This window comes from Pipistrellus kuhlii, unplaced genomic scaffold (assembly GCF_014108245.1).
Source record: "Pipistrellus kuhlii isolate mPipKuh1 unplaced genomic scaffold, mPipKuh1.p scaffold_m20_p_1, whole genome shotgun sequence".
NCBI classification, from domain to species: Eukaryota; Metazoa; Chordata; class Mammalia; order Chiroptera; family Vespertilionidae; genus Pipistrellus; species Pipistrellus kuhlii.
The window spans coordinates 121368738-121385879 of NW_023425404.1; the positions used below are offsets into that span (position 1 = coordinate 121368738).

At 37.5% G+C, this 17142-nt stretch overlaps 1 long non-coding RNA gene across 1 annotated transcript; it reads right to left on the bottom strand.

The window, feature by feature from the left end:
• Nucleotides 1–3987: 3987 nt before the first annotated feature.
• LOC123652043 lies at nucleotides 3988–16514 on the bottom strand. Its single transcript, XR_006741087.1, has 2 exons — nucleotides 15851–16514; nucleotides 3988–4699 (listed from the first exon to the last, which is right to left on the bottom strand). It is a non-coding gene; the product is annotated as an uncharacterized LOC123652043 (long non-coding RNA).
• Between the last annotated feature and the right edge of the window lie 628 nt (nucleotides 16515–17142).

A 17142-nucleotide genomic window follows, 5' to 3' on the forward strand; every position in this document is an offset into this window, starting at 1 on the left:
GCACCTTGCAAAGATTTTCTTTCTGTTAGTTTTGAAGGCCTCCTTTATGACCCTAAAATATAATTAATCTCAATTGTAACCATATATGTTTATCTGCCCTAGATTGATATTAAGCTTTATTTAAAAAGATAAACAGTAAAAATTCAGGTGTGACTTCAAGTGTTATATGTCGTGGGAAAGAATTATATGATATAAATATTGTGTAAGTTACTAATAAGAGCTTCATCAATGCAATACTATATTTTTAAAGATAAAATATTTATATGTTTCAGTCTATTGTTTAATTCCAAGTGAAGTTTTTGTATAATGTCAAAAAAAATTCTGAGCTGAAATAATTTAGACACTGTAAACAATAAAAAATAGATAAGCATATTCATGTAAATACTATCATTACATTGAATGCTTCAGCCTCCTTCAGAAAAAAAAATTGGTGTGATTAAATGATGAATAAGTTTTATTTACTTGATATCTGCTCTCAGTGGAATCATACCAAATTTCTCAGCTTGGAATTTTTTTTTTTTTAATGTGCTAAATTGGTCAACATTACCTTATCAGAATAAATGTTTTCCTATATTAGTAATAGTTCACACACACACAAAAATGAGTGCAGGTTTATAGAAAAGTTTATCAACATTTTGGCTCTTTTTAATCAGTGAATATCCATTGCAGAACAGTATTTCTAACGTTTTCATGGCTGATCACTTTTCCAGAAGTCTTAAAGAATTAAAGGTATTTTTATGAAAGTGTTAAAACTGAAACCATTTCCATAGTTACCAAACAAATTTTATTGCTCAGAAGTGCCTATCTCATGAATCTTCATATTGAAATTCATAGGAATTTAGTAAGACAGCAAAGTTTGATATTAATTCTTGTTAATATAGTAATTGTATGATGTTTAGGCAAACATTACCTTCACAGGATTAAAAAAATCATTAATGATAAAAAATATTTTTAGAATAATAAGCATTCAACAATTATTAATTTTCTTTAGGCCTGGGAGGAAACTGATTAATCATGTTCTAATCCAATAATGTTCCAAAGATAGCAATTTCATTGCAATACCTCTGATAGCTATTTTAGAAATCAAAGTCATTCTATTTCAATCTTCTTGTTTTCAAAATGAAAATCTCTGGTCTTGCTGAAGTGATTAGATCAAAATTGCATAGCTAATACCGGAGAGAGGATAAAAAAATGGAAGGTTTTTGTTTTTTGTTTTTTGTTTTTTAAACCAAATCTACAATGCTGTTTTCAGGTCAGATGATGCCATGTCCTTTGTCTGGTTTTCTTTTTTTTTTCTCTTTTTCTTTTTTAGTATTAAAATAATTGAAAACTAATGCAATCAAATATAAACAGTGATCTATGTTTTATTTTTATTAAAAATGTATACACTGGCCTTTTGAGAATTTGACAAGAAATACCTTTGTTTTGATGCTGTCTGTCACACATACACACATATGTGCATGCACACACACACACCATACACACACACAGAGGCTCACTTGATTTCTTTCTTCAAAGGTTATAATAGCCTTCTTGATGGAACTTATATTTAAGCTCATTACACCACCCTTCCAGATTCTTGTCCTCAGCCAGTTCACAATCAATCCTTTCCTCCACACAACTTTTAATTCAATCTTTCTAGAATAAAAACTTAACCACATTTCCCCTCTAATCAAAAGCCTTCAAGTGCTCCACACAAGGCATATAAAATCCTAGCTGATAAGGCCATTGCCATGCTGTTGAGCCAAACATTGTTCCATTCTTTCCTTGATAATTTAAGACACATTATTTTGGAGTAATTTTAGTTTTACACAAAAGTTGCAATGATAGAACAATCATAGACCCTTCACCCAGTTTCCTCTAAGATAAACATCTTAACTTACCAAGGTATATTAAAAAAGCTAAAAAACCAACAGTGATACATGACTATGTACTAAATTTCAGATTTTATTCAGATTGTACAAGTTTTTACCTAATGTCATTTTCCTGTTCCAGAATTCAATCCAGGTATTAGATAGCATTGTGTCATTATGTGTCTTTAGTCACTTCTGACAGTTTCTCAGTCTTTACTTATTTGTCTTGACCTTCACAGTTATGAGTCCTAGTCAGAAATTTGTAGGGTACTCCTTGACTTGGATTTATCTGTAGTTCCCCTCATGATCAGATTACAGTTATAGGTTTGGAGAAGAACAGCAGTGATAAAGTGTCTCTCTCATCTTCTCATACCTGGGGGTTCATACCATGCTTCCCCAAAAATAAGACATCCTCTGAAAATAAGACCTACTTACAGGTTTCCTTCTGAGTGAAATATAAGGCATCCCCCAGAAAATAAGCCCCCTCCCAGGCTAAACATGAGAGATTTGGTCCACTGATCTGAAAGAAATGGAGTCACAAGAAATTCACCAGGAAATTCAGGAATTGGATTGTTATGATGATGTTCCAGAAGATAATGACATGATTGTCATTGAATAAATGAGTAAATTCTTGATACTGTAGGATTCACAGTTTGTCTGGTTTATGTTGACAACTACCGTACTACCATACCATATACAGGTAATAAATTCTCTTTATTTTCATTTAACAATAAATGTGTACCGTATTCTTCTTCATGGAAAAATAAGACATCTCCTGAAAATAAGACCTAGCGCATCTTTGGGAGCAAAAATTAATATAAGACACTGTCTTATTTTCGGGGAAACAGAGTATCATCATAACTTGGTTAACCTTGGTGTCTTGGTCAAGGTAGTGTTAGCCAGGTTTTTCCACCATAAAGTTACTGTTTTTCCCTAGCCATGCATATCCTGTTCTTTGGAAGTTGAGGAGTGCACTTGTCCATCCAGGGTGGTCCCCTTTCTGGTCTATAGACTTCTGAACATAAGAAATCTACATTACTATCTCGTGACTAATGGCTTATGAGAACAGTGACAATTTGTATCTGGGAAGGGTAAAAGAATGACTCTCACCCCATTCCAGTATTCTGTGGTCCAGAGAAAGTGAACAAGAGGGCCTCAGTTGTTCCTACGGCTCCATCTGGGGGACCCCAGGGGAAGAGATGAGTATTAGCCATATGGGTGCTCAGTTGGTTGCTCAGCCACATGATAAAAAACCAACCCAGACAACAAAGGAGGAGTATTTGCTGCTGGCAGAGCCAAGGGGAGTCGGTGCTATTTCTCTGAACACAGATTCCTCGGCAATGGAGATACAGAGTGAGACTAAATGATGCCACCCCCCCTCCAATTCACAACACACATCCTATATGAAGAGAATTCTTGCAGCAGAGGACGTCAGCACCAGATGGAACCAGCCCTGCCAGTCACGTCCACTACATGAGGGGGCATCCACTGCCCTAGCTGTCTGGCTTACACTCGGCTGAAGTCCCATGAGCACCATTCCAGGCTGAGTCCAGGGAAGAGAAAAAATGAACTCTAAATGCATATTGCACAGAAGTTTTAAAATGACAGGAATGTGGAGCAAGACATCAGCAAAACAATTATACTTGTATTTCCATTTCCCCACCAGACTGTTTATTCCTTGGAGTTAAAAACTATAGTATTTACTTTATATTCACATCCTTTTTCAAGACTTCTCCAGAATGTTGAATGTTTGGAAATGACTGGAAATTGTTTTGTATGGGTTGTATGGTTTTTTGGTGTTTTGTTTTTTGTTTTTGTTTTATTTGTCAAAATGACTAGGGAATGCTCAAAGCTTTTAGTTGGTAAGAACCAATAATTTTAAATGGCCTGTAAGATAGTGCTGTACAGTGAATGAATGAATGAATGAATGATCAATCTATTGTTTATATAATAAATACAAACACATTTTTCTAATAATGGAATATATACCTTCCAGAGCAAATGGAAAGGATTTTAAAACCTTAAAAACTCAAACATTAATAAAAAAAAATAATAAAGCCATACTTTGCATAGGACAAAGAAGTAATCTGCCATCTTCTACAGTCTCATTTTAATGTGAAATTTATTAATCTGATTACTAAAATTACAGACCATATTTTTAATGAACAACAATTAACTATTTTCTTCTTTAAGTATACCTTCCAAAGAATCTCCTTATAGGACAATTCACACACACTATCCTAAAATTGGAATTTCTATCTAATGTGCCCCTTTCTTTTCCATCTATCTATTCCTTAATATCACTATCCTCCCCTCCCCCAACTTCAGTCTATTGTCAATCATCCAAATCTAATATGAATGTAAAGTTGCTGCTAGGCATTACGGAACCAAATATAATACAGCTCTGTGTTTTATTTCTGTTACCCAACATACTCAGCTTATTCCATCTGCATGCTTGCCAGAGCCTCCGAGTATGCAGATTTGTCTTCTTGTTCTTCTTAGTGAAAGGTGCTTGAGGAATGATGCACCTACCTAACCCTAAAATGACAGGAAATAGAGGGAGTCAGAAGCTGAGAGTGCTGATATTTCTTAACAAAGTCACTATGATCTCCTATTAAGTGTCAGTTCCTTTGTCTTTTTTTGTTCTGTCAAAATTGTGCATGCATGTGATTCCAGCTTTCTTTACAAGGGGAGCCATGACCCCCAGAGGGCCTCCATCTGTCTGTCTGGAACAGGTGGTGTAGCAATTCACTGTGGTTATAGCTCATTAGAGGTTCTGACATTGATTTCAGTTCTTCACATTCAATTATTTTCTTCAATCTTGTTTAGCTATACATTGATGGAATCTGTGATATAATAAAAGAAAAAAAAATTCTATATTTAAGATATGCTAATATGTAAATGTAAATTATTGATATTTAGGGATATCAGGAGGTATGACTTTTGAAGCAGCACTTAAATAGACAATATTCTATTTTAAATCTTGCTATAATTCAAACAGCCAATAGACCTTTTACCTGACCAGTAGCCAACACTCCAACCCCAAACAAATAGAAAAGTATTGGAAATTCTTCAGTTTCTTCTCTCTCTCCTTTCTCCTCTTCCCTCCTTCCTTCCTTCTTTCCTTCCTTCATATTCTCTCCCTCCCTCTCTCTCTCTCTCTCTCTCTCTCTCTCTCTCTCTCTCATCCCCTTCTCTTTCTTCCCCTCTCTCTTCTTCCTTCCACTCCACTCTCCCCTCTTTCCTTCTTCTTCCCTTCCCTTCCCTTCCCTTCCCTTCCCTTCCCTTCCCTTCCCTTCCCTTCCCTTCCCTTCCCTTCCCTTCCCTTCCCTTCCCTTCCCTTCCCTTCCCTTCTCTTCCTTTCCCTTCCCTTCCCTTCTCTATTTTTTTTTCTCTTCTTTGGAATTAGAAACAGTCTCTTTCCTTCTGCCAGAATCTAAAAGTCTATATTTTTAGTCAAATCAGATTCAAAACATGACTAGAAATAGCATGAGTACTGGCATATTGGGACATTTTAATTCTTAAAAGTTCCAGCTGGAAATTTAGCAAAAAAAAAATGTTCTCTTCTCTTGGCACCTCCCAAGAAATGTCGCAGGTTTCTGAACAGCAACTAAAGCAGAGAAAAGAATGGGAACCTCCCACCACCAAAACAATAACAAAAATCAGCTTTTAAAATGTTTTGGTATCTAAGGTTCAGCTTTTTTATTTTCTTAGTTGCAGCAGGAGAGCTCTCAGTTCCACAGACTACAGATGGACAGAAACAGATTTGAGAAAGGTGGGAACTTTCTTATTCCCTAGTTAAAAAGTCAGCACCAGCAGGAACATTATGCACTATCCTAAAACCTTTCATTTCCCTCCCCATGTCTGCCAGACACCCCTCACCAGAGAATTTGCATCGCCACTTGGAAGAGGTAGTGTGTGAACAGGGCTCCCCAAACGCATGCCCTCCTGGACAAAACATCAAGCTAGAGGAAGGAGCACCGTGGTTTAGTGTATAGTTTAGAAAGCTCTTATTGCCAGAAAGTGAACAGATTAACCAAAGAACATATATGCATGTATGCATAGCCCATGGACACAGGCAATAGTGAGGTGAAGGCCTGGGGTGAGGCAGAGGTTGGATGGAGCGGGCAAAGGAGGAGAAAATGGGGGCTTCTGGAATAGTGTCAGCAATTTAAAGAAAGAAAGCTCTTGTCACAGTCTCATGACCACTGGCTATTCTCGATGCCCTGACAAGTTTATATCTGGAATATTCTAAGAACCTGTGTTTTTAATGTTCTGTCCTTGCTATTCAAAACTACATTTGTACATGGTATGTCACAGGCTCTGATTACCTTTTTACATCAGAATTTCATTCATAGTATTTATATCTGGTTCCTTGCCTCCTTGGAATGTTTGAGAGACCTTTCAGTATCATTTTTCTCTGACAATGTACCACTGTAGTGATGTCCTGTCTGTCTTTTTTTTTTTAATGGAATTTGAGTCTGGCCTCTGCATAGGTGTGTGTGTGTGTGTGTGTGTGTGTGTGTGTGGAGGGAGGGAGGGGCAGCTATGTGTGTCTGTGTGAGCCTCTGGGTCTGAGTGTTTTCTGTTTGAGTGCCTGTGTCTTTTGAGTGTCTGATCCTGTGTGTGTGTGTGTGTGTGTGTGTGTGTGTGTGTGTGTGGCAGGCAGGGAGTGGGGGAGATTGTACTGGGGATGCTACATGAGAATGTAAATTACATGGAGCTGCCACAGAGGTTTTCTGTATGATCATTTGGTGGCCTGAAATGTCACAAAGCTCCCCAAACAGATATCCTTCTGAAGCAAACACATAAAGAAATGCTCAGCAGGTGCTATTTTCTCAGTCCAGAGAAGGGATAACATTTCCCAGTAGGGCAGGGTGTAATGAATCAGATGACAATGTAGCACAGTGGTTTTCTAAGGAGAAATTGCTCTGGAAAATCAACACTTTTCAACAATACAAAGACTAACACCCTCAAGCCTTGCCTAGAAGGGGCAGAGGAACCCTGTGTGCACACGGGCGGCTTTGAATCTCAAATAATGATCCCTCTGATGTGGTAATATTGCCGCTGCCGTGGCTCCTAAATCACGGGGCTAATTGTACGGTGTCAGACGGTAGGTGTGTCGGTGGTAAAGTTTTAAAAGGCACATCAAGAAGCTTTCTACAGCATAATAAGGCCTGATTAGCCAGCCCTGTGGCGCGGCAGCAGTGTGCTTCCCACCTACTGTTAGCAGCAAGCGCTGAGGCCTGCTTGAGCTGCAGGAAAACGGTGTTCTGAGGATAAGGCGGCTGCAGCTCCAGTGCTTTGCACAGGACTCAGCCTTTGCTCTGGGGAAGGATGGGGCGGGGAGCCGCCACAACACTCTTGTCAGGCTTCTCAGGTGCGTGGTGGTCACATACTGCTCCGCTCTGATTTGAGTGAACAGCCCTTTGTTTGTGGGGCTCACTGAGCAGGCAGCTCTCCACCTGGATGGGGTCCTATGAGACTGTCCAGCCCGGCCTCCTCTTCCCGGGCGGGACGGTACAGCAACCACCCAAGGTCTCTGACTGATGTGGAAAGAAGGCTGCCGAGTTTGCTTGTTACTGCGTCTATCCACAGACAACATCCCCTGGCTTCCCAATATAGAAATTCCTGTCCTGCTTGGAACCAGGGCATAACATGGACAGGGCTGATGTTTCCCCTCACGTGGCCTTTTCTTTTTCTATTTTTAAAAATATATATGTTTATTGATTTCAGGGAGGAAGGGAGAGGGGGAGAGATAGAAACATCATGATAAGAGAGAACCAGGGATCAGCTGCCTCCTGCACGCCGCCCACTGGGGATTGAACCCGAAACCGGGGCATGTGCCCTCACCAGGAATCCAACCTGTGACCTTCTGGTTCATAGGCCCATGCTCAACCACTAAGCTACGCCAGCTGGCCGGCTGGGCCACATGACCTTCTTTTTTTTTCTTTTTATGTCACCCAACTGTGCGCAGTACTTCCTTTGTAAACTTCTATCCCTGATTCACTCCATGCTTTCCATTTCCAGATTTTTGCCCCTAAAGCAGGCCTTTCTGCCTTCATGACAGGATTCTAGGCCAAAGAAATCAACTGAACCAGGAACTAGAACTGCCAAAACAGAGGACCTTAAATAGCAGGTGCCGAATCAGCCTCCTTTGCTTTTCCGGCTGCTCATCAATGACCCACTCTCCTCGCCTCCGCTGCCTCATCTCTCCCTAAATCCCCAAACAGAGCTTCTCATGTAGATAGACTGGGCATTTTCCTCTCTTGTACGCATGGTTTGCTTTCTTTCCATTTTGTGCCTTTTTTTATTGTTTCCCTAGTCCATAGTTGGAATATTTGCAAACAAAGGGAGTAGCATAGAGCAAGTGCTTGAATCATAGTGACATAGCTGGATTTATACACAGGTAGTCTGATTTCAGAACCCATAATTGATAGGTAAGTACATAGGTAGGTGCATAGCTAGTTACCTAGTTACATGGAATATATATGAAACAAAGTAGATACAATATAGAGTGTTTATCATATTCAAATTCATATCTTTTATAAATGTCATAAATTATTCATAATTTCTCAAATTAATCATAAGAAGTCATAATAATTACTTTTGGATAATGCCTTGTACACTTCAATATAGGTAGCTTTAGAGAAAACATTGAGATATTTAAGGAAAAAATAAAACTTCAATTGCTTTTCTGTCTCTTTAAAATTAGCAATTTGTCTTCATGATAAATTATAATAGTTCATTCTTTAAGTAAGTAAATAATAGAAATCTCCTGAAATGATGCTTTATTTTTATCAACAAATTTCCTTTTTAAAAAAAATTCTTATTGTTTAAAGTATTACATGAGTCTCCTTTTCCCCCCATTGATCTCTCCCCTGCAATCCCCTCCCCCAAGCACAAGCCCTCACCTCCTTAGAATGTGTGTCTTTTGGTTTTGATCATGTGCATGCATACAAGTCCTTTGATTGATATTTTATCTCCTCACCCTCTGCCTTCCCTCCTAGATTTTACAGTCTGTTCAATACTTCTATGTCTCTGGTTCTATTTGTGTTCATCAGTTTATGTTGTTCATTATGTTACACAAATGAGTGAGATCATGTGGTATTTATCTTTCTCCGATTGGCTTATTTTGCTTAGCATAATGCTCTCCAGGTCCATCCATGCTGTCCCAAGTGGTAAAAATTCCTTCTTTTTTACATCTATTTTGTAGATGTACCACAGTTTCATAATCCACTCATCTGCAGATGGACACTTAGGCTGTTTCCAAATCTTATCTATTGTAAATTGTGCTGATATCAACATAGGGGTGCGAATATCCTTTCTGATTGGTGTTTTTGTTTTCTTGAGATATATTCCTAGAAGTGGGATTACTGGGTCAAATGGGAGTTTCATTTTTAATTTTTTGAGGAAACTCCACACTGTTCTCCACAGTGGCTGCACCAGTCTGCATTCCCACCAGCAGTGCACGAGGGTTTCTTTTTCTCCACATTGACTCCAGCATTTGTCCTTTGTTGATTTGTTGATGATAGCCATTCTAACAGGTTTGAGGTGGTACCTCATTATTGTTTTGATTTGCATCTCTTGGATGATTAGTGACTTTAAGCATGTTTTCATATGTCTCATAACTTTCTGTATGTCCTTTTTCGAAAAGTGACTATTTAGGTCTTTTGCCCATTTTTTTTATTTTTATTGGATTGTTTATCTTCCTTTTGTAAGTTGTATGAGTTCCCTCTAGATTTTGGAGATTAAATCTTTATCAGAGATAGCATTGTCAAATATGTTCTCCCATGCAGTGGGCTTCCTTATTGTTTTGTTGTTCTAGGTCTCTGAAATATGCCCTTTTGCTGTGCAGAAGTTTTATATTTGATGTGGTTCCATTTGTTTATTTTCTCCTTAGTCTCCATTGCTCAAGGAGCAGTGTCTAAAGATATTGCTACAACATATGTCTGCTATTTTGCTGCCTTTAAAGTCTACTAAGATTTTTTTTTTATGATTTCCTGTCTTATGTTTAAGTCCTTCATTCATTTTGAATTTATTTTTATGTATGGTGTAAGTTGGTAATCTAGCTTATTTTTTTGCATGTATCTGTCCAATTTTCCCAACACCATTTACTGAAGAGACTCTTTTGACTCCATTGTATGTTCATGCCTCCTTTGTCAAATATTTTTTTAAGTATATTTTATTGATTTTTTACAGAGAGGAAGAGAGAGGGATAGAGAGTCAGAAACATCGATGAGAGAGAATCATCGATCAGCTGCCTCTTGCACACCCCCTACTGGGGATGTGCCCACAACCAAGGTACATGCCCTTGACCGGAATCGAACCCGGGACCTTTCAGTCCGCAGGCTGACACTCTATCCACTGAGCCAAACCGGTTTCAGCTCCTTTGTCAAATATTAAGTGAACATAATTATTCAATTAATAAAAATGGATAACAATTAATATTAATTGTAATATTAATATTATAATTATAATATTACAATTATAATTGTTAATATTACAAGTAAATTAATAACAATTAATTGACTTGAGTTGATCTCTGGGTTCTGTATTCCATTCCATTGGTTTTTATGTCTGTTCTTGTGCCAGTACCAGGAAGTTTTGAGAACTGTGGCTTGGTAATATAGCTTGATATAGGTATTGTGATCCCTCCAACTTTGTTATTCTTTTTCAATATTGCTGCAGCTAATTGAGGTCTTTTTTTTTTTTTTTTTTACTCCAGATGAATTTTTGGAGAATTTGTTCTAGATCTCTGAAAGATGCCCTTAGTATTTTGATAGAGATTGCTTTGAATCTATAGAGTGCTTTGGATAGTATGGACATTTTATGATGTTGATTCTACCAATCCTTGAACATGGTATATTCTCCCATTCATTTATGTCTTTATTTCTTTTCTCAGTGTCCTGTTGAGTACTGGTCCTTTATCTCCTTGGTTAAATTTATTTCCTAGGTATCTTAATTTTTTTCTTTTCTTTTTTTCTTTTTTTTAGTTTCTCTTTCTGTGAGCTCACTATTGGTGTATAAAAAACACACACACACACACATAGATTTCTGGGTGTTAATTTTGTATCCTGCTACATTGCCAAATTCATTTATTTTTGTCTGATAATTTTTTGATGGAGTCTTTAGGGTTTTTGATGTAAAATATCATGTCATCTGTGAATAATGACAATTTTATTTCTTCTTTTCCAATTTGGATGCCTTTTATTTCTTCTTCTCTGATTGCTATGGCTAGCACTTCCAGTACTATGTTGAATAGAAGTGGTGAGAGTGAGCATCCCTGTCTTGTTACTGTTCTTATGGAAAATGGTTTTAGTTTTTGCCGATTGAGTAGGATATTGGCTGTAGGTTTGTCATGTAATGTTTTTGTTATGTTGAGGTCTGATTTTTCTATTCCCCCTTTGCTGAGATTTTTTTTTTTTATCAGAAAAAAGTGTTGGATTTTGTCAAATGCCTTTTCTGCATCAATTGATATGATTATGTGAATTCTGTCTTTCCATTTGTTTATGTGATGCATCATGTTTATTGATTTGTGGATATTGTACCAGCTTTGCATTCCTAGAATAAATCCCACTTGATCATGGTGTATGATCTTTCTAATGTAATGCTGGATCCAGTTTGCTAGAATTTTGTTGAGAATTTTGGCATCTGTGTTCATCAGATATATTGGCCAATCATTCTCTTTCTTTGTAGTGCTTTTAACTGGTTTTGTGATTAGGGAATGCCGGCTTCAGAGAAAGAGCTTGGACGTATGCCTTCTTGAATTTTTTGGAATAGTCTGAGGAGGATAGGTTTTAATTTTTGAATATTTGGCAAAACTCCCCTGTGAAGTCGTCCAGTCCAGGGCTTTTTTTTTTGCTGGAAGCTTTTTGAAAACTGTTTCAATTTCATGAATAGTTATTGACCTATTCAGGTATTTTTATTCTTCCTTGAGTTTTGGAAACTTAACAAATTTCCTTTTGAAAGTCAATTTTTTTCTGTGAATGAATGCCACAAAGGTATCAATAATTGACTCAGATTTTTTTCCTTATCTTTATTACTACTTTATATATTTTCTGTTGGTCACTTGCATTAGGATAAACTAGGGTAAAGTAACAAAGGAACTGGGATATGGAAGTAGTCAGGATGATAGAATTGTTCAGGGACCCAACCTCCTTCTGTCCTGTGGTTACTCTTATAGGAATAATTCATGGTGAAACACAATCACTAAATTTATGGACGAGACAGACCTAGATGTGCTATATACCACTCCTATTTATCTTCCATTTGAGGGCCCTAATTCATATGAATACTTCTAACTGCATATAAGATTTGGAGACTTAGTTTAGCTTTAGATCCAAAAGAAAGGTAAAAAATTCTTGGGTAGCTAGCTGCTAGTCTCTGTCAAGTAATCTATAATTTACTTGAAATATCTTTCATACCTCATGTTCTCTCAGGATTCCCTCCCATCTTAAACCTTCTCAGTTTTAGATTCCAAAGACCTTTCTACACGTATATAAAGATTCATTTAAACATCTGGGTGAAAAGTTGTGATTTTGACTAAAGCAACCATTGCTCTCCTACTCATCATGGCCAAATATTGCATTTGTTTGATCAAGTTTTATTCATAATCAGTTTTATTCATAAATAGTACTCATTCAAAATTGCTCAAATGACCATTTTATTGACCATGTTTATTCTTGAGGATATCTTTAAGATACCAATATGATTATGGCCCATTCAGAATAAATTATTTCCTTATCATCATCAGAACATTGTGAACATTATAATTGTTGTATGTTATTCAATATAATGTACTCTAAATTAGAAATTATGAAAGAATTTATTTATTTTCAAAACTGCCACCAGTTTTCCATGGAAATGTGGGAAAGTGATTGGTCTTTCTTAGCTGTTGTTCCTTCATCTGTAAATAAGAACTTTGCCCCTCTGATTTTACATAGTAATGGTAGGCAAGGTATGTGAATGTGCTATGAAAACCACAGCTCAGGTGTCAAGGGTGGTAATCTTAGTTATATTCACATGAGAAGATAACAGATCAACATTTGTTTAGCTCCTAATTTGTTCAGATTCTGTGCAAGGCACTCTAGAGTGATAAGCACGTATTGGGATCTATAAGTTAAGTGTTCAAGATAAAAGAAACAGCACAAAATATGATGAAAGATAAAAGATAAAGGCTCAAAGAAAATATGAAAGCAATTGCAAACTAAAGCAAATTGGCAGAGCTGAGAGGATGCTGGAGCTAATCTTTTGATCAACGTGGTGTGGAATGAACGAGAACCACTCTGATCACCTCTGCTGCAGCATGTGACCCATGTCTTGAAATAATCAACACTGCTGGAAGTTGCCATTCCCACATTGAATTCCTTGTGTGCATCACTGGCTTTACAAAGTCAGTAAGGGTTTCCTTAAAGGACCCAGGCCCTTGACCCACAATGAATATAATTTGGAAAGGGGGTGAGGCCAAATTATTAATATGAAAATTATATTTTTGCTGTATATGAGAGTCTATAAACAACATTCAAAATATCCACAGTGCTGCAGAGTAGATATGGCATTATAATGTGTACAGTACAACAGGCTTTGAATATGAGTTAAAAAATAGTTCAAATGATTATCAGAATGCACAATAACTTGCTTCCTGGAAAACTATGACAGCAAGATCAGGGCAGTAGTCAGGATGATACAAATAACCATACCAGGCTAAAGTTTGTCTAACTAACCAAAAACTGGATGATTTTATAGGTGATAGGACACTGTAATATTGCATGAGCTATTGTACTATAATTATTGATGACTGTATCTTTTGGGGGTCCTTTAATTGTTCCAAGTATACTACTAAGAATTTTAGTATTAAAAAGTGTGCTCCCAATGCAGAAAGGCCGAAAATAACCACGGATATTAGAAGAAAATGATATTGGATAATCTATAATAAAAAAGCATAACATGCTAATTTGACTAGACAGCCAAACAACCTTTCAGATGAAGCTGCAACAGCAGGGGCCAAGGTAAAGGTGGTTAAGGATGATGAGGCAGGCAGGCAAGTGGTTAGGGGCAATCAGACAGGTAGGTGAGTGATTAGGGGCAATCAGGCAGGCAAGCAAGCGTTAGGGGTGATAAGGCAGGCAGATGAGTAGTTAGGGGTGATCAAGCAGGCAGACAGAGGGGTTAGGGGCAATCAGGCAGGCAGGAAAGTGATTAGGGGCAATCAGGCAGGCAGAAGGGTTAGGGGTGATCAGGCAAACATAAGAGCAGTTAGGGGCAATCAGGCAGGCAAGCAAGAAGCTAGGGGTGATCAGGCAGGCAGATAGGCCAGTGATTAGGAGCCAGCAATCCAGGATTGCCAGAGGAACATAACCCCAAGAGGTCCCAGATTGTGAGAGGGCGCAGGCCAGGCTAAAGGACACCCCCACCCATGCATGAATTTCATGCACTGGGTCTCTAGTATTTTATAATAACACTTTATTGACTAGATGTATAACTTCTGGTTCAAATATATACAGGCTGAGGCAAAAGTAGATTTACCATTGTGAATATGCCAAGAGTTTATTCTTGTATTATGATTTATTAACTAGAGGCCCATTGCATGATTTTCCTCAAGAATAGGCCTTCCTTCCCCTGGCTTCATTCCCAGGCCCTACTTCCCAGCCCACGCATTCTCTTCCCCCACCCCCACCCCCCCCCCAACAGGAGCTTGCAAGTTCCTGCTCCTGGGCAGCCTGGAGCCAGCAAGTCCTTGCTTCTGTCTGAAGCACCACTCCAGTAGCTTCCTTTGCCGTCCCCTTCCCCTCATGACAGGCTTCATGCCACTCCATGCCTGCATATATGCAAATCAATATCCATCTTTGTTAAGTTAATTTGCATATTCACTCTGGTTGGCTGTGGGCATAGAGGAGTGATGGATAATTTGCATGTTTCTCTTTTATTAGGTAAGATTTTATATTATTTTCCTAAGAACAACTGTTAATCACCTTTGCCCAACCCTGTATATATTTTCATTAGCACAACAGAGCTTTCATTTTTACTTAGTGAAAGTCCATTGGTTACTAGAATAGGCATGTTGACTTTGTTCCAAGTGGTTATTCAGGAATCTAAGCTATTGAAGACTATAATTTTTCTCTTCTTTTTAAAAATGTGTTTATTGAATTTATTGGGGATGCATTGGTTAATAAAATTATATAAATTTCAAGTGTACAGCTGTATAATTCATCATCTGTATTTTGTATTACATGCTCACTTCTCAAAGTCTAGTCACCACTATCCCCCATTATCTTCTTTTACCTGCCCTATGCCCCTTTCCCTTTGGTAATCATCATATGATGTCTGTGTCTTTGAGTTGTTGTAGTTTGCTTAATACCTCACCTATTTCACTTAGCCCCCCAAGCTCCCCATCACTGACAGTCTATTCTCTGTCATTTTTCAAGACATAGCTTCCAGAATTACTCCAGACATTAACATCTAACCAGATGATACAGGTGTTTGTATGGGATTGTTTTATGAGAGCAAAAGTAATGTCTGTCACTTTCTATCCATTCCCTTGGTCATAACTCTTACATATATGGCCACATAAACTTCAAATGATGCTTTAAAATATTATATATCTGTGCGCCCAAAAGGAAAACAAGGTTGTAAAGACAAACTAATTAGGATTTGTTTGACATACAAACTAACATATATATAGTTCTTATACATTATAAGAACTCAAAATCATCTGCTTTGACTCTTTGGATTACACATGAGTCAAAATCCCCAATATTCTAAATTCAAGTTTTTAACTTGAACTCAAAACCCATTTTCTTTCTCTGTACGATTCTTTGCACTCCCTTTGCCACATGCTTTAGTTGGAAAGAGAAAAAATATAAAAATTAATAGATCCTGCCATAAAATTTCTTACAAGAAAGCATGTAAATATATTGACATGTCAAAAACAATGAGATTTGGTCAGATAGTTCATCTTAAGACACTACTAAAAGAGTATTTACTTAGCCTAAGACCTGAGGTTTCTGTCTAGATTTTCAGTAATATTTCTTGGAATTGAGAATGTTCTACACATAGCTCTGGAAGCCATTTCTTGTCCTAATCCTGAGAATAGGTTCCACCAAAAGCTGCTTCCATTCCTGGCTTCTGCTATAGCCTCCAGTAGTGAGTCATGAAGCACACCAAAAACAGAAGAATTCTGGAGGAAAAACAAACAAAAAACAGACACAAGAAACTCAAGAGAAAAAAAATAGGTTTAATAGTTTTAGATTCAACCAACATATATTGATCACTTATAGAAAGTAGACACTGCAGATAATTTCACACATATTATTTTGTTTGTTCAAATAAAATTATGTAGTGGCAGAATAGAATTTGTATTGTCTGGAGATATAAATTATTTATGTTATCCTTGGATATCTTTAGTATGGGAAAATGCTATTTGGCTTCAGTATTTTTTGCTGGTTGTTACAAACGTTCCAAAAGTTGGACATTATTTTTTAATAAAACCATAGATCACAAGCAGGAGAAAAGAGCAAAAGCACATCTGTTTTACCCATCTACCTTCAGGAGCAAGTGTTTTTCTCTTCTCATCCTGGCTGTGAGTGAGTTACGCTTTTAAACATCAGGATCTTCATGTGATAAAGGATAGTACTAATAAATCTTCCCTGTTTCTGGTTAAAGTGAGCTGTAAGCATGCAATATATATTGTTTTCTAAATTGTAAAGCACTGTGTAGTCACCAGATGGTTTCTGACCACAGTTGGATGCATGAGCCTAGTGAGACTCAGGAATAGCAGACTTCTAGGTGGCAGAGGCAGGTAGGAGAAGGAACCCTAGACTCATCTCTTCTAGGACACATTGTATTAGACCTCAGTTTTAATTGGTTTGTATTCAAATGACTTGAACAGAATTTTCACAGCTTCATTTGATCTTATCCAAGATTAAAGTGGGCAAACTATCAACCAAAAGCATTTTGTTTCCTGGATAAAAGCAGCAGCAATGACAGCATTTTCTACTGAGCAGCTGCCTCCGCCTCCCCCTCCCCCCTAGCCATTGTTTGTACATTTAAATTGCAAACATTCCAAAGAGCTTCAAATCAGCTCTATTGGGTGAGCTCTTGAACAGGACACACACAAGCACTACTTAGAAAATTGAAGCCTTTGCATCTTAGTCCACAATATGTTAAAATGGCAGCAATTTGTATGGAGCAAATTCTAGGGATTACTATGGTATGATTTTTGTCCTGTGACAAAATAAACACAACTTCCTCTTATATTCTCACTGAAGCTAGTGTCCTGAATCCATGT